Source organism: Trachurus trachurus, assembly GCF_905171665.1.
Source record: "Trachurus trachurus genome assembly, chromosome: 15".
In the NCBI taxonomy this organism is placed as follows: Eukaryota; Metazoa; Chordata; class Actinopteri; order Carangiformes; family Carangidae; genus Trachurus; species Trachurus trachurus.
This window is the reverse complement of record NC_139906.1, coordinates 5,984,127-6,001,426: the sequence shown is the minus strand read 5'-3', so window position 1 is coordinate 6,001,426 and position 17,300 is coordinate 5,984,127. Positions and strand designations below refer to the sequence as shown.

Below are 17,300 nucleotides of genomic sequence, written 5' to 3'. Positions count from 1 at the left end.
AATGATAAGGATTGCACTTTACTTACAGTCAGTGCTGAGGTCCACTTCCCAGCTCTGTCTGCCTGGATCTTCTCTGCCCCCTTTCCCTCCCAAAAATAAAAAAAAACTTTGATTTAAGCCTTTTTCAGCCATTAAAAGTGTAAGAAATGTACTGTCAGGTTCTACTGTGGCTTGAAAGATTACCATTTTCTGTTACAATAAATTCAGCTGTATTAGAAAAATGAAAAATGGCTTGCAGAGGCTGTTTCAGTTAGAGGTGGAGGATAATTGCAGCTTAGATGCAGAGGAGGGATTTGTTTCAATGCCTACCACTGTAATTATACCGCTCTGTCTAAATCTGAGGATTTTGTACTTTTTAAAATGCCCTTAAAAGAAAAAAAAATCTTTAAATTAAAGTTAATGTTTGGGTATGAACACTGATATCAAAATCACACCCATTAATGACCTTAAAGAATGACCTAGCATTGTATAATATGACAGTGAATGTGGTTCTTTTATTTGATTAGCATGAAGGGATATACTGTAGCAGCGAATGCCTCCCACTGAATTTAAAGTAGGTGAAGTGGAAGCTTTATATTTTTGAGGGTTTTCTCTAGAAAATCTTTTCTCATCCTCAGGTTGGAGTTCCTGGAAGTATCAGAGCTTCCATCTTAAAAGGTTTTAGCTGGTGGTTGAGTGTCTTTTGAACTTATTTCAGGGCTGCAGCTCACTCTTTTATCCCAGTGTGCAGTGTAGAAAAAGGCTAGAATTAATACGTTCACCTGGGTGTTGTGTTTACATCAGTGTCGAGTGGATTTGCTGATTATATTTTAAAAACAAAACAATAATAGTATGTTTTTTGACCACTGGGAAAGAAGCTATAGAGCCTGGATAGCCACATTGCATCTGCAAACACAAATCTAGTACACAGAGTGAGCAAACTGTGTGTAGATTTTCCTTTTTATGCCTCTAAAGTTGCCCTGTGTATCTGTTATTGGACTAATTGATCATTTATTTGAGTGTGCGAGTAGTTAGTGGGAATTTTGCATTCACATTAATGATGGGTTAATGTGAGGAAAATACACTGTCCATTCTGAAAAATGGCTGTACAGTATTGTTGTCACATTGTTCCTCATGAGATGACAATTCAGCAACTTACTGTTCATAAATAACCTGCAAATTCCTCCTCTTCTCTCGCTCTAAGTAATAATAACCGAGGTGATAACACGCTCACAGCATCATTTGTTGCTTTGCGTTGGAGTTCTTCAGTAAGTTCCTGCAAAATATGTGATAATGTCTATTTAAATATCTGTTTACAGAGTTCATAATAAGTGTAAAATCACAATATTAGACTCGAAGGTGTCATGAAAGGAGGACTCTTGAACTCCCCGAGGTTCACCATCCAGGATTTAAAAATTTCACCACAGTGTGAGGAGCTGGGTTTGTTTTTGTGGGCTCTACTACACTAACTGTGCATACATGTGTGTTTTGCTGCATGTGAAGCATGTGCAGCTGTTTGACCCAGATCTGTGCGTGTCTTTCAAGGTCAAAGCGCGTCCACCAAATTAGACGATCAATAACTTGTGAAAATGCGCTGGTTAGTTTTAGCCTGGAGGATGAAAAAAAAAATCACATCACTGTTAGAAATGTCTGCCAGCATCCAGAAAAAAACAAAAACAGTGTGATTTGTTATAAGAGACTATAAATCAGTAAATCCAACACTTCTGCGTGTTTTATTTTTTACATCTACAGCGAAGTTCCCCTCCGTGTCTGTCTTCCCCTCCATCTCACAGTCTTTTAACCAGAGATTTATTTCACATTTGTCTCGAATAAATATTGTTTCCGAGTGTCGGCGCCGCAATATCAACCTTATTGAATAATAAATTACCCTCTCTGTGAAATGCCTTCAGGTTAATAGACATTCAATGAATAAATAAGAGGAAAACTCAACACTGAGTTAGGAAACAGGATATTTTTTAATGATTATTTTAGGCCAAATGAATGAATTCTTTTGTGTGCTCAAATTGCAGTTGAGTGCACTGGTTGCTTCAGATTTTAATTAATGCACTAGGGTCTTTAATATGGATGTCGGTTGAGCCATATTGTGCTGGCAGCAGTTAAAAGAGAATTAATTCTCCGCGCCGACATTGTCTCCTTTAATTGAATAAATAAAGCTGTTTCTTGCTCAAATAGATTTTTTTTTTCCAAGAGTGATTATTTGAGCCAACCTCGATAATAAAAGGTAAGTTTGATTACCATTCTTGCATAAATAGCTGGAAGAGAAATGGATATAATAGAGCCCTGTGTTTCCATTCTCTTATCCGGAGTCACAGTGAATCTGCTTTATATTCTCGTCTGTCCATAAGGAAACTGGAAAGATTAATACTCTCGTCTGTATTTTATGTTAAATGCTTGTCTTCATTTGCACCGCGTGTCTCTACCGTCTTTGCGTCATCCTGTTTTCCTCTGTGTTGACACTCTACACTGCAAAAACTCAAATATCTTACCAAGAATATTTGTCTTATTTCTTGTCTAAATGTAATTTCTAGTCAAAACGAATCTCATTATACTTAAAATAAGACTCATCACATTAAAAAGTAGCTTGTTTTTAGACACTTTTTACTTCTTTCAAGCATATTTTCACTTGAAATAAGTAGAAAAATCTGATAGTGGAGCAAGTTTTTCTTCAGTGGCAGATTTTCCTACTTATTTCAAGTGAAAATTTGTTTGAAACAAGTGAAAATTATCTAAAAACAAGTAAATTTTTAGGTGATGAGTCTTATTTTAAGTGGAAAGAGATTAGTTTTGACTAGAAATGAGACATTTTGACAAGAAATAAGACAAATATTCTTGGAAAGATTTTGAGTTTTTGCAGTGTGGCCCCACTTGTATAGGCAAGAAATCCGTCACTAGCTGCAGTGAATGAGTTCCCCAAAGTTCACCAGGAGAGCACCTGTTCCCTTCAGCCATCACGTGACACGGCCACTCCAACACATAAAGAAGCCCAGCGGGTTAAACCGTCAACCTCTACCTTTCCATTTCCTCTGCCTCAATCACCGGCAGCCCTGACACCGCCATCTGTCTCTGAGGCAAAGGTGTATACATATAGAGAGAGAGGGAGAGAGTATAGACACACTTCCACCATTCAGATAGATTGAAATCATATTTCACAGCTGGAAACCATGTCAGGAAACGTTACGTCTGAGAAACAAGAGCAGCACTCGCTTTACAAATGGTCGGGGGAAACATATTATTTAAGTGCTACCCGCTGCTGCAGGAGTGCAGTGGTAAGTCAGGTGTTTTAGCGACGTTCAGCAGCAGCGCAGCTTGTCACATTTCATTTACAGCCGCGCGTCTGATGGACTCTGAAAAGTTTTCTCGCACTAGTTGATCAAAAAACATCATCAACAAGGCTGGAAGGAAGCTTCCTCTCTGGCTGCACATTGGTGGAGTTGTGCAATGCTCGTATGGACTGTAGATGTAATGCTGCTGACATTATTCACCCTGACAGACAGATAAATTTGGGTTGCACAACATTTTGCAGAGATTCAGAAGGTGATGGATCATTTGCAAAACCTCTGCCACGCCTGTTGCAAAAGCATGTGCATGTGCATATTGTTTGGAAAAGCATCAGTCAAAGCAAATCAATCAAATCCACACTTAACCACAGCACAGTGAGATGATGTGGCAATAATATGACACATAGTTCGTGGGCTTTTCATAAAGTCCGTAGTGTATTTAGTAGTCGGTTCCTTTATTGTTCTTAACACTGTGTGAAACTACATACAGTAGCTTTAGACCTGTGAGCACTTTAGTAATAGTAGTGAGCAAAACCTGAAGAAGCCACATGCTGATGCCTGAGTGCCTGAAACCAACTAGCACCTGATCTAGCTGTGGATCACAGTATATATGCCTTTTACTGTACCATTATTCCTCTACCTCCACCATTCTCTTACCCTGTGAATCACCTTTGGCTGCACTTGCATGAAAGGTGCTATACAAATAAACTATTATCATTATTATATATTTGGATGTACAGTAGTAGCACCTTTATTTTAAATTATGCATGTAAAAACAAAACACAACAACCAAGGAACAGTTAGTATCTCATCAAACATACCAACCCAAATCAAAATCTACTTCACAAATGGACATCCCACAAAAAGAAGCCCAAAAAGGGTGGAGAAAGTACAGTACACACGACATGTGACCTTTACAAAACAACAAAAACAGCCACAACTCCTCATGACAAGCTGTCATTCCCTGTCGAAACCCAAAACAAGTCCATTTTTACATGATTAGATAAACTTTCTTTAGTCTCTCTCTCCATTGTTGAAGGGTGGGAGGTGCTGTAGGGGTTTGAGCCAGGACAGGGTTATCATTTTCCTCGCCAAAAGTAGGACAATCTGTAATAGCGATGGACTTTCCTCTTTCCTATCTTCCCCCTGGAGTCAAACCCAGTATATAATCTATTAGGTTCAGTGGTAATTTAATATTCAAAATTCGAATTTCTGCTTGAATGCATGTTGTGCACTGTTCTATCCACTCTAAAGTGATTCATTCGTGTAGTATTTGTGTGTTCAGCTAAGTGTTAGGTGCATAACCACATACAGTACCTGCCCTCCCATGCAGAGTTAAACCAACAACTGTTTGTGAGCTTGTGCTCCAGTCCTGTTGTGTTGTGTTGTGTGGGGGCTTAGGTTTGGTAGGATCTTCCCTGAGCCTCCCCACTAAAGGAAAATAAATCCAGTTCCCCCCAAGGAAACAGACAGACAGCTCATTTCCTCTGCCCACAGGTCTGCGAGGCCATAGCTCAACGACATGGCTAAAAGGATCGGGAAATAGATTGCCCAACAACTTGAACACCTGATGAATGGTCGCTCAAGCAAAACAACAGGGGACCTTGCTCTCCCTCTCCCTCTCCCTGCTGGCTCCTCTCCTCCCCCCCCTCTCGTGTGTTGTTTATCTTCTCCATCATCTTTACAACTTGGGAACATTCACACTTTTTCACTAAGGGTGGAGAGACTCTGACATCTGGACCGCGTCAGGAAGATGAAGGGGGTTTGGTCCGGACGCTGACAGAGGCGATGGGTTTCTCTGCTGATAAGTCGGATTACAAGTAAAAGTAAACATCTCGTGGGGGCGGCGGCAGCGGCAGCAGCAGCAGCAGCAGCTCTGGCTCAGTCCTCAGGGGAATCCTTTTGGAGTTGGAGGATGAAGTCGAAAATTGGGAGCTCAGTCAGCTCACCTCCAAGTATTTCTTCTCTGAAGCCCATTAAGGACACATATTGATGTTTGCAATAAATCTTGGTAATTATTTGGCTTTATTGACCTCCCGACATTGTGTGGTGGCTTCACTTTGGGTTTGAGGCGTCAGACAGACAGAAAGACCAGTGAGAAAGTAGGTGGCTTTACATGGACACTTATCCTCTTTCTGATTGAATTCATTCCAAATGAGTCTTTCGGGTCATGTTAACTGTTTACATATGATATGATCTAATCCAATCAGGTGTTTACATGAGCCACTGCATTTATTCAGAATGGATGTTTTACAGCCGTGTGGTATAGTGCTGTTCTTAATGGGCCAAAATTATATAGAAATGACTTGGGTTTAAGTCCATCTGGGTTCGGGCCGATAATTAATGCTAGTGAGCCACGTCGAGTCCGGGCTTCAACACCCGTGGGTCCAGTCTGGTCGGATTTAAATTTCCAGGCCAGTTGAAAACTCCAGAAATCAAAACATCCTGTGACTGATCAAAGATGGAGATCTATGGTCTGATTAGTATAGTGGTTGTCATTGACATGGTTACTCCATGACACTTTTATTCAAGTATTTGCAAGTGAAGAAACGTCACTAAGCGTTTACATCACCGTTAACATGATATGATTTTACTTTAGATCGGTTTGAGAAAAGGTTTATTCCACCTCTCATTCGGTTTGAGCTTGTTTATTCTGATTGAGCTGTTTATATGGAGCATTGTCGTTCGGTTTGAACGTCTAAACAGATTCTAATCTGAATATGTGGCTCCATGTGAACCCAGCTATTCATCTTTAATTTCCGAAATGATGATAGTTTGCCTTTTTTAGAAACTGCAAAAGCAACAATTACAAAGTTAAAATGTGGTACATGGACTGTAGATGCTTCCTCTTAACTCATTGGCTGCCATTGACGTCTATAGACGTCAATCTAATTACAACCGTTCACTGCCATTGACGTCGATAGACGTCAATTGCGTTTTTCAACGGGAAGGGCTGGAGGAAGGTCTGGCGGAGCTTGTCCATCAATATCAGGCTTGTAAACTAGTGTAAAGATGTGTAGCGGCCTGTAGGGGGCAGCAGTGCCCTCTTTGGATGAGAGATCAGCATGTATTACGGTATGAGAAGAAGAAGCGAGATGACAAGAGATATGCTAAAGAAACTTATGCACGGAGCCTATGTGTTCCGCACGTCGGCACATTATGTACCGTGTGTGTCGCGGTAGTTCGGAGAGGAAGAGGGTCGCGATCGTGAGAAAATGACGGAGATCATTGAAAAAGACACCGACGACCGACACCGACGCTGGACACCGGCGATCAAGCCGGGCCGAGCGGCCGGTGAGAGCAGCAGCTGACGGTGTCACCACAGACCAGAGCCCAGCTCAACTGACGGCTCGGTGGACGTGACCCGAGCGATTCCATCCGGATCAACCAGGAGCAGCAGAGACCCGTCCCCACGCTCCAGAAAGACATGAAGGTAATAATATAATACATCAATGGTAAAAATAATAAAATAAACTAACTTGCTAGCGAGCTAACTTTTACTGCTTAGAGAAGGGTGGATCGCTTTGATCGGAAAGGTTAAAAAAAAAAAACTCCACATCACACTTGACTACATCTATAAGAGATGTATTTTTATGGTAATTCTATATATTTCTATAATTTACAGGTGGTGGATCGAGCAGTGGTCGACCATGGGGCAGAGGTCATGTGACAGCTACAAACGTACAAAAAAGTTAATGCATTTTTACTGATATTTGTAAATAAATTATTATTTTGCCATCAAAAGTCCTTTCTCAGTGTTGTTTTTGTTGTTTTATAGAAGGAAAACACTGTTCAGATGTGTGAGGTGTCACTAAAGCAAAAAATATCAACGTCAAAGTCACTGCTCTGCTTGACATGTTTCTTTCCACAAAAAGCTTGTTTTCTCAGTGTTTTGGTCAAAAACTGCTGTTTTTGGCGAAACCAGCCTATGTTCTACTGCTGTTTACAAAAGAACGGAAAAGGGTAGAAACAAACTTTTTTTTTCCTATTGAACAAAGAGAGTCTACTTTTCTCTTGGTAGTTTCGGTGTTTATATAGTCATAGAACACAATATTCTGTGGGTCTTATAAGATCGTTCAAAATGCTCTAAAATGGCTGGCAGTATGGGGCTCTCTGATCTGAAAATGGCTGGCAGCCAATGAGTTAATACACCGTGCATACCACAGGGTCGCTCACCGTTATCTGGAGAGTGTCAGAGAGGTCAAAGGTCACAGGAGGAGTTCACAGTGCGGTCACCTCCTGATCGGAGCTGCTGAGGACAGGACAGTGTTATTCAAACACTGTCAGTGGACGAGGCCGCGTTACCACAGCTGATGAATGAGACGGCAGGTTTTACAAGAGTGTGTGTCCATGCTCATGTTGTGTGTGTGTGTGTGTGTGTGTGTGTGTGTGTGTGTGTGTGTGTGTGTGTGTTGCAGATAAGGATCTATATAGTGACAGTGTCTGGGTGTAGGTCTGTGGAGTGTCACTGACTCGGTGCTCTGTGGCCTCCGACATCATAACAGAGGTCTACTTAATGGAGAGGGGAGACGTCTCACTAGTTAATGCAGGTGAACATGTTTACCTGCTCTTTACTCCTACTACAGTTCTTCTGTGACCTTTTTGTCATTAATAACCTCACTAAGCTTTTAAGCCAAACTCCTTTTATTATAGTGTGTGTTTTTATCATTATCATCATCATCACCCTGTCTGTGATCGTAATAATGTTGCACTGAGAAAGTCTCTTGCTGACACCAACAACAATAAAAAGAATTGGACGTAACTGTAGTGAGCATCCAGTGAAGCATTATTACAAACATTTGGATTGTTTACAGCTCGACTGAATCGTCCAGCTGCTTCGTTTGTCTGGTCCTGTCAAACTTTATTCAAGTGATGTTTCTGGGATCAGACAATAACAACTCACCAGCGTTAGACAATAGATCATAATTGATTCACAGAGATGCACACCACTTGATTATCTCCCGTGGAAAAAAAAAAGGAAAAACAATTTACCAGATAACATTAACCACTTGATGTGAGTGTTGTGATTCCAATCATCTAGTCGAGTCTGTTCACTCCACTGATCAAAGCTCAAAGCGCCGTCTCTCTCCAGACTCAATAACCTCAATCCTCTTTATGGCGTCGTTACACAATCTAGTCGGTGTTGGAGTGGGTTTGTAAACTGTTTAAATCTTGGTGTAAAACAAGACTCTTATACGAAGCCCGTAACATCTGCAGCTGAGCTCTGGTAGAAGAAGTCCTGCTGTGTCGTTCTCTACCTGTTGAGCAACAACACAAACACACTGTGATGGAGATGTGGAGATCTCAATCTCACCCTGTGGATTGATGTTGTTGTTGTTATACTATATTGCACAGAGAGGCAGTTTGAAGTAAAGTTTCATCAGCTCTTACGGCCGTAGCTGATGTGATTGTGTTGGATTATTACTGGAAACTTCTTCACATGTGGAGGCTCAAGTTGTACACTCATCTAAACACACACACACACTCCCAGATCTGTCGTTTTGAAGCCGGTCCAGTCAGATATTAGTCTCTCCATCACCTCCACGACTCACTGAAGGTGTAAGAAGCTCCTACCATCTGGAACGCTCGGCCTCTGTACTCCTCCCTCCCTCGTCTTCCTCCTCCTCCTGCAGTAACTGCTCTGACTCCTACAGGATTTTTTTTTTTTTTTTTGCTTGAAAAAAATGAGCACAACATCTTAAAATGCAAATAACAAAAAAAAAAGCAGCCGAACTCAAGGTGCGCATGAAAAGTTCGGGGAGAAATATGAGAAATATGCATGAAAAGGTCTGCGTGGAGGAGACAGAACCAGAGAGAAACTTTAATTTTGTCGGTGAAATAATGCAGTGGAAAGTAAAGGTGCTGTGTCAGAGGCGGCGGGTGGGTGGGTGGGTGGGCGAGTTCTGCTGACGCAAGTTCAGAGTCGTGTACAGACATTTTCTACAGTGAAACAAGTTTTTAAGTTTTTCTCAATTTTAGTTTTTCTTATTTACTGTCATTCAAAACTCCAAAATGTAAATAGTTGCATTTACCTGATCTCATCTCATGCAAATTTGACACTTTTTACGTAACATTCAATATTGAATGCGAGTTTCAATCACTTTGATTGACTTTTATTTAAGATTTTCACAGTTTTTTTTACACTTTGATGTGTCATTGTAACATCTGGATCTCAACCTGAGCACAAGGATTCAATATTATAAACAGAAAAAGACATAAACCAACTCTGTTTTGGTTGAATATGTTTAACTTAACCCATGCTACTTTATTTTATATTAAGGTAGCAACTTCAGTTTTGTTTCTTACAAAAATTAAATTTGAGAGGCATGAAAGGGAGGGTTTCTTACAAGACTGAACAACGAGATGTATCCGTTTCAAAAACAAAAGTTTACTTCAAGAAAGATGTAGACGTAATCTCCCTCAAATTCTATACCATAGACATACAACACATACTAGATCAAAAATACAAATGATGAAATAATGAAATTCAATCTAAATCTCAATTTATTTCCAAATCTATAAATTATGGCTCCTTCAAGTGATTTTGAAGCTGTATCTCTGGCCATTTTGTGCCTTTGATTCAGAGCCAGATTGAGGGAGTGGATGATATCGACAAAGTGTCATGGGTCAGATTTTTTGAACCCAGGCTGCTGTGCTTCCCACAAGGTGAGCCCCTTCCCCCTCCCCACCTCCGCTCCTAAAATGTGTAGTGTACAAGTCGGAGCAGGGCCGGATCACTGAAGTGATGTTACTCAGGTTATTTTCTCAGACTGCAGACTCAGGCTGCAGAAGACATGACGCTGCTCTTTTTTAAACGCTGAGCACTACTCTATATGATTACTACTGTAAATTGACTATGGCATGTAAAAAAAAAAAAAAAATTGGCGGAGGGGCCCTTTAACTTTAACTTCTCTTTAGCACTGCCAACTCTGATCTGTTTTGACAGAAACAAACAGATGTGATTTATAAGAAAAAAAAAAGGAAAGCTGGAAACTGAACTCAAACTTAACTCACAAACATGAAGCGACTCCGACTTCAACTCACTGTGAATGTGAAAATGAGGTTGTTTGAATAACTTAGTGTGAGTGTAGTTTTGTTGTCGTCCCTGCGAGGCCCACACCTCACAACTTCCTGTCAGAGCAAGTTGTTTTATGCTGCTGACAGAGTTTGATATACACTGGTGGTGATCCGTGGGTGCACTAACTTGTGTGTACTTGTGTGTGTGTGTCTCCAGTAACTCGATCAATTATTAATTGTTTTTATAATGGGCCCAGAGCCTGTGGAACGGCTCCATGTGTCCCTGATTAATACAGGCACGGCACTCGATACAGTTCCTCTCATCAACACGCTGACATGAGAGGCGAGACGGGCAGGAAGTGGAGAGAAACCAGCTGAACACTGCAAAAACTCAAAGTCTTTCCAAGAATATTTGTCTTATTTCTTGTCAAAATGTCTCAATTTTAGTCAAAACTAACCTCTTTCCACTTAAAATAAGACTCATCACCTAAAAATTAACTTGTTTTTAGATCATTTTCACTTGTTTCAAACTAATTTTCACTTGAAATAAGTAGAAAAATCTGCCAGTGAAAGCAAGTTTTTTGTGCTTGTAATAAGAAAGAAAAACTTGCTCCACTGTCAGATTTTTCTACTTATGTCAAGTGAAAATAGGCTTGAAAAAAGTAAAAAGTGTCTAAAAACAAGCTACTTTTTAATGTGATGAGTCTTACTTTAAGTATAATGAGATTTGTTTTGACTAGAAATGACATTTTGACTAGAAATAAGACAAATATTCTTGGTAAGATTTTGAGTTTTTGCAGTGAACAGTCGCACACACAGAGAGAGAGGGGAAAGTTCACAAGAAACAAAACTGGCGAGAGCGAGTCGCCGTTAGCAAGAAGAGGGAGAGAGAGAAGGAGAGACAGGAAGACAAACAGACAGAGAGAGAGAGAGACTTAAGGAGAGGCAGGGAGCGACAGCGTGAAAAAGAGTGAATTAACAACCGGCAGAGGTGATGGCTCCATCGGCGCCTCTCCAGGCGTGCTTTCGGAAATGGAGTGGGCTCGACTGTGTTGAGCCCTGCTTAATAGTCTCCAGCGCTGTTCTGAAGGTCCTGATTAGTGCGCACCGTGGAGATTGACTCTGGGTAAAGTGTCTGTTGATGAATACAAATCTGCGGCATGGCCTCGGCCTCAGTGGGATTTGTTGAGTGAGTGAATCTAGCGGGCAGGTAATCAGGCCGTTGCAGGTTTTATCGGCGGGGTTGGGGCGCGTGATGCATGCGGAGATGCTCAGACGTTGCATTTCCTCTTCCAAAGGGGGGGAAACGTGGTTAATCACGGCCCTCGTGGTCCCCGCCACCGCCACACAGGGGCTGAAAGCAAATGGTGATGGTTTTGTTAAACACCTCAGACAGAAGTGGTGGAAAGCGTAAGACTCATTAAATATACATGAGCAACTGCTGCAGCCACTTAGCTTTAAGTACAAAACAAAGATCTGCTTCTTTCTCTTGGAAAAAAAACAAAAAACATGAAGAACTCACATCACTTTCCTCTTTTTTTTCTCCGTCAGTCTGTTTCCATCTGTCTCTGTCTGTCACCGTCTCAGTCTCCCTGTGTCTCTGTCACTGTCACTCTCTGTCTGAGTCTCGTTGTGGCCGTCTCCCTCTCCGCTACGAGGGGGTGAAGCTAATGCCTCAGTGTCAGCAGCTGTCTGCCGGAGCGGATGCCCCCTTTCACAATAAAACTGAGGCGAAACGTGGGGCAGCTGCTGTTTCCAACCTTTTAGCTAAGAGACCCTGAAGAATGAAGCTATTTCCACTGCCTGGCCCTGTCACTTACCTTGTCATGGACTTCATCTGAGTGAGTTATGGGCAGTTCGACCAACTTCTTTTTTCATTTCAACCTCTTAGGTTTTTTTTTTTCTTCATCTGCAAATAGCTGTGGTGAATGAGGTCCTACATTTTCTTCAGAGAAATATTCCTTCCTCCAATCGTGCTGCAGGAACCAGTAGACCTGCACCTGCATTTACATTCAAAACATACACCAATTAATTAAAACTATTACTTTTTTTAATTTGGTTAAATAAAAATATATGATGGTAATCTGATTGGGAGCGTTCATTGTAGCTTCACCATCCATTCAGTAATGCAGTTGTACGCAATGGTGAAAACAATTTTCCTTGAAAATGACAAATAAATCTATCTATCTATCTATCTATCTATCTATCTATCTATCTATCTATCTATCTATCTATCTATCTATCTATCTATCTATCTATCTATCTATCTATCTATCTATCTATCTATCTATCTATCTATCTATCTATCTATCTATCTATCTATCTAACATGGCCACAGGGTTTTAACTTGTACCCACCATGTGTTTAGTAATATGGTGAGTGGAGGAGTGAGTGTTTGACCTGTGTGAAGGCTGAGCTGGAAAATTAACCACAATCCACGCTGTCTTTGGTGCTGATTAGAATCTAATGACCTTGCCCATAGGGTTAAAAAAAATGTTAACCTGTCTTTTCTCCCTTCTTCCCTCTGTTTTTAATCCTCCCTTTTAACTCGGGGGGCTCAGTTTCTTTGCATACCTCAGACCGTGATGAAGTCGCCACTACTGAACGCTCTGGGTGTAATGAGTGAATGTGTGCTGTCTATTAGAGCAGATTAGTTCATGTAGCCCCTGAGGCTCATCCAGCCTGGAGCTAATGTCCTGTGTTTATCTCCCTGAACATGACCACAGGCACACAGGCTGGGCTGGGGAGGGGGTGGTGGTGTATCCACAAGTTTCCGAACGTCATCTATGGTCAAAACTGGCTTCCGGTTTGCCAGTTTGGTGGAATTTTACGTTTACGTTTCCATGGTTTTCAGGCGTTGTCATAGTTGCGGTAAACGCATGGATCTATTAACGCTGGCTTTTAACACAGATGTCAATTTGTGTGATATCCACTGTTAAAAGCTGCTGCGATGATCCATGCGTTTTACAGATTTTCATTGGGGGGGGAAAAAATAAAAATCCATGCATTTACCGCGGCTACTGAAACCATGGAAACGTAAACATAACATTCCAAAACCGGCAAAACAGGCTACGTTTTTGACGTTCGGAAAAAGGTGGATAGGAGCTCCCTTTCTCCATCTAACACGTCGCGTCGTGCACTCGAACCACCCGCAGCCTCGTTCGTAACAAGTTTCTCCAAACAAAAAGCTAAAAACAAAACAAAAAACACAGTGTACTAAACAATACCTGCAGCTCAGCAAGAACGAGGAACCGCAGTTTATTTATTTTTTAACTGAAAGACCTACTTTTGAAATGACCGTGTCTGCGTCTGTACCCATAATTAATGTGCTTGGCTTGTTTGGGCTCTAACTAACATCCATGTTGGGGGTTTATAGCTGGACACTTTGAGGACTTTTGGAAAAACATTTAAGATGCACAAATTTTTATTTCATTTACTTTATGACTTGAGGTATTTATTTTCCAATTAGTTTATTTTATTTTATTATATTATTATTTTTTTTATTAAATTTTTTTGGGTTAATTTCCTTTCTTTGAGATCCTCATTTGGGAAATACCAGTTTGCCTCGTATTTGTCTGTTTTCTTTATGGTTTGTTATTTACTTTGTGGATATACAGTATACCTGGGAAAAAAAATGCAAGGTAGGCTACAATATCGCAAAGAGAATGAAATGACTGATTATGTTTGTGAAGTAAGAAGCTTTGCAATAAAGTATTACATTTACTTTATGATTTAATTTTAGTAGGCCTAGAAGCTGTGAGAAGAAGATGATAATGATAATCCAAATTGACAGTTTCCACTTATATACTGATATAAGTCAAACCAGAATGTCTCTTATTGATATTCCTATAACTGCTCCAACATGGCGTCCGGTTTTCCGATGATCGCCATCAAAGTCGGAGCGTTTCCTATATGAAACATCCTTTTACTCCGATGGTTTTTAACGGAGTAAGTAGTAAATAAAAACATCCATTGTTTCAACCGACAGCGCCTCAGGCAAGACATCAGCTAGCAGTTACCATCACATGATGCAATCAGCCCTGCCAATCAATGTTATTGATCAGGTGGGGAATATGAGATTGATCCTGCAGCAGCGGTGGTGGTGTTGGCGGTGGGGGAACTGAGTGAAACGGCCGTTGAGCGTAATGAAAGTTTATTCTGGTGTAAATTTGCGACAGCGATTCTGATCTAGTCGCTCTTGACACACTCCCCCATTTTAATAAAGCTCAATTACAAGTCAGATGTAGTCGTTGTTGTTGTTATGAATGGCGGCCGCGCTGCGCCGTGATTGGTTGCTGGCTCCGACTTCCAGTGATTCAATTGTCCAGGAAGTCGCAGGTATAGGAATGTGTTTGGGTGATTTGTTTCTCATCATCTCACTGCACAGCGCCACCGACGCACGGGTCGATCCGCAACGCAGGATGATAGATGCTTTCATTCCTGAGATGTCAAGAGACGCGGACACGTGTGTGTGCGTGTATGTGTGTGTGTGTGTGTGTGTGTGTGTGTGTGTGTGTGTGTGTGTGTGTGTGTGTGTGTGTGTGTGTGTCTGAGGGAGATGGTGTTTTATGCATTAGCAGATAAAACATCCCTCCCGTCCCGTGTAACCTCTGCTGTAATGGTTCTGTAATGAATATCCATAAACCACAGACGGGCATCTGGACAACACTCAACAACCACACACACACACACACATAGACACACACACTATCATATTTTGTCACTGCACCACAGGTGGGCAAACATGCACAGTCATAAACACAACACAGGCTCAGAGGCACACACACACACACACTCAGGGGAACCCATGCACAAAGCTACATGTGCAAATTTACATTCTGCTATAAACACACAGTCGCATAAACACAGAGTCACGTGCACATAAACACACACCTCTCTCTCCCCTCTCAATCACAAAGAAAACACAACGTGGCTTTACACAGATCACAAACAGTGGATTTAGAAAAGAGGATGAACAGACCTGTGCCGGTGTTTACTGTAGCAGCTAACGCTAGCAGCTAACGCTAGCTGTCATTCAAACACACAGGGGGGCCTCAGGAACAAGCCAAGCCATGAGGAGGAAGTCAGGAACAAAATAACTGGTAACTGGTTTAACATGTGACATTTTAATTAGGAAGTAGCACATTGTATCATGGGTTAGCACAGCGGCTAACACTAGCTTACTTTACCCAGATATTGCAGCGTATAACTAAGCTAAAATAGTCAGTTTACTAACTGTAGGAGCCTTTACTGCTTTGTTACGGTTATAATACTACTACTAGTGCAAAGTCACAAATATAATGGTTTCATTTCAACAGGAAAACAACAGGAACTGATCCAATATTTGGAGATTTAGCTTGTTCCAAGATTAGGCTACACCCATTAATTTCCATTCAAGAACACAAGGGAAAAGTTTTTTTGCTCATTTTATAATTTTTTTCCCAACCATCCATGCATGTCTTTTTTTCTTCTTCTTCTTCCTTTTTTTTTTTTTTTTACTCTTTTTCAACAGTCAGTGGGAGTTTTTGCTGCAGTACCAAGGTTGGCCACTAGGGGAAACAAGCAATCAGGCTGGATATTCCTGCCTAAACTAGCCTACATTTGTTTTTTTACAATGTTTTATGTTTATGTACATTGTCCCTTGTCAAATAAATTACACTAAACTGAAACTGAAACTGAACGACTTACGAGAATCATGGCAAATGTAGGCGCCAATCCTTCAAAACAGTTTCATAATGGTTTTGATTGATAACAATAATAACATGGATCAATATAACAAAATGGGTTTGAAAGCTAATTGAAAATAAAAGCACATCCATCTCTAGACAATTAAACATCCTGCTGCAATTTAGAAAATGCCAAAGAAATAAACCCATACTACCAGTGCAGTCTTTGTAAAGAGCTCTGCACACACTTAACACATCTGAGTGGATCCTGTCTGTCAGTTGCACTCTCACCTTGTTGTGATGGAAAAGAAAAAGCCCCACGGATCCCTGGTTCACTCTGCAGGCTGCCTTATAAAATAAGTAGAAGCGCCGTGTTTTAGCTGCCGCAGCGAGGCCAAGTGGACGGCCGAGGCGCTGGAGGCCATTGTTTATTTCCTCTGAGTGCTTTCTATTTGGATTTATTTTATTGAAAGGTACAGGACAGACTTTGCTGGATGAAACGCAGACAGACAGTGAGAGAAACAGGAGGAGAGAAAAAACAGCAACACAAGGAGATGTAGTCAGTAGTAAAACTAGCTACATTTCTATCATGATATTTTAAATCTGACAAAAACAAAGCTGGATTGCTTATGGTGGATTGTTTTTTTTTTTTTTGGTAACTTTCCTGTTTTGAAATGAAACAGAATCCACAGCCAACGTAATTAGACCACGTCTGAGCACACACACACACACACACACACACACTGACCCGTTGTTCTCATGTTGCCAAATAATGAGCGTGCAAGGGGAAGTCATTGGTCAGTAAATGAGCCTGGGGTCGCCTGTCAAGTCATTAAGTAATCATTAACTAATCTCATTTAATCATGACCTCATCACACACACCCTCACCCACCACAGCCAGTGTTGTGGGGGTGTGTGTGTTGTGGGGGGGTTGTTTCACTGACATCATAGGCACAGATAATCACTGTTCATCTACAATGGGGGGAGTGGAGTGGAGAGGAGGTGGGATGGGGTTTGGGGTTATCAGCTCTGTCTGTCTGCTCTGTGCTGTGTGAAACATGCTGTTTCATATAGCAGCTGAAATACTGTGATCCCTTTTATTGATTTTACATTGTAAAAAGTAGTTCAGCCATAAATATGACACACACACACACACACAGCAGATGATTCTTATCTGAGCCCTGTTTCAGATGAAATGTGGGTTTCATGAACAGCAGTGCACGGTATTTATCAGTGTTCTTGTTGTTGTCGTTGTTGTTGTTGTTGGTACATCTGGAATAACAGATTGATCTGTAAAGTGTGAGCTGTGTTTACGACCTGAAATTATGTTCTCTATTCT

The 17,300-nt window shown here is 41.1% G+C and overlaps 1 protein-coding gene across 1 annotated transcript in view; it reads left to right on the top strand.

Annotated features, from left to right (window-relative positions):
- The window catches only part of gfra1a (gdnf family receptor alpha 1a), a gene marked incomplete at both ends in the record, with an annotated part of 117,409 nt that overhangs the window by 43,800 nt on the left and 56,309 nt on the right, over positions 1–17,300 (top strand). The gene's annotated exons all lie outside the window — the stretch shown is intronic.